We start from the raw sequence: 1436 nt of genomic DNA on the forward strand, positions 1-1436 counted from the left end.
CAACTGGTTTCATGTATATTCACTGGGTTCCTCAACTGGTTTCATGTTGGTGTTTAATGTCACCGCGGAGAGACAGAAGATCTGAGTGTGAAATCTTCTGCTTCTGTCTGAACCTCGTGAATCAATAAAGACGTCTTTTAAACCTGAACTCAAACACTGACTCGCTCAGTAGCAGCAGAGGCCTCCCTGAAACGTTTCAGGTTATTTACTTATGTTCTCTAGTTATCTATCGGTCTGTGTTGCTATGGCAACACATTGCCTATTCAAAAACCCTGTACGTCCAAACACTGACGTTCTGCTGGAACCACGAGTGTTCAATAATGCGTTCTGGTTCAGACTGTGGTGTTTGTGCTGCAGGCAGGCTGTCAGGGTGTAAACAGCTCTGTGTCCTTTATAGATCATGACACAATCCTCTATTTGTAGAAGTTATCTGAGCTCTGACCGAACCCCCATCCTTCCAGCTCAGATGGAAAAACACCAGCAGCTGGACGGCTTCAGAAGAAAACAACCACTCCGAACATCTGGGATTGAGAGCCATTTTAGTTCTTCTTCATCTGAGAGTCAAATGTTACAAATGACTGAGATAAATAATATTTAAACAGAAATGATGATGTAATTCTGGAAGAGTCAATGAGACGAACAGAGTGAGGCCAGAATCATTTTGGTCCAAAGTAAAAATTCATTTCTTGTTTTTGTGTAAAGTTTACTGTAAATTTCACAACATTTGAAATCAACACTTCAGCTGATGAACTGTTGCAGGTCAGTGAAGGAACAAGAACCCAAACTGAGTCCAGTTCCCAGAGTTCTGATGATGAGTGACGTCATTAAAAAGTTCAGTGAGGAGTTGATACAAGCCATCACATGATGGAAACGCTGAGTGAGCCATCAGCATTCTGCTGGGCTCAGTCCGGCGGTCTGGAGGTCAGAGGTCAGCTCTTTCCACAGATCAGGGTTACTCTCTGAGCGAACATCTAAAAATACTGTCAGGAGATCCTGAGCAGGGACTCCTTCCCGCTTTTGGACAAACCCTCAGCAGGGCTTCCCCTCTAACCGACAGTTATCTTAAGCCCCGCCCCCTGCGGCATAGAAACTCAATTCCTGGATCTGCACTGCACCACCGACCTCATCCCTCCATCTTTTCTCTGCCCAACAATCTGAGATTGTTTACTGGATCTGTTGGATCAGTAATGTCAGAGCAGGTTCAGACCTAGTTCAGACCTTGTCCTCAGGGCCACATCCATGCAAGTTCTAGGTGTTTTCTGCTCCAACACCCGAATTAAAGTCTGACTCGTCTTTTCAGACTGTCCTTAAGTTCTACAAAAGTCTGTTAATCCCCATTTATTTAAATCATATGTGTTGAGGTAGAGATTATTTTAAACACAAAGGACAGAGACATGCAGGACTGAGACATGCAGGACTGAGACATGAAGGACAGA

The 1436-nt window shown here is 44.2% G+C and overlaps 1 protein-coding gene across 3 annotated transcripts in view; it reads right to left on the reverse strand.

The window, feature by feature from the left end:
* LOC119423874 (cGMP-dependent protein kinase 1) overlaps positions 1 to 1436 on the reverse strand; it is a 47767-nt gene that overhangs the window by 3479 nt on the left and 42852 nt on the right. The gene's annotated exons all lie outside the window — the stretch shown is intronic.

This window comes from Nematolebias whitei, chromosome 17, assembly GCF_014905685.2.
Source record: "Nematolebias whitei isolate Nwh7 chromosome 17, NemWhi1, whole genome shotgun sequence".
Classification (NCBI taxonomy): domain Eukaryota; kingdom Metazoa; phylum Chordata; class Actinopteri; order Cyprinodontiformes; family Rivulidae; genus Nematolebias; species Nematolebias whitei.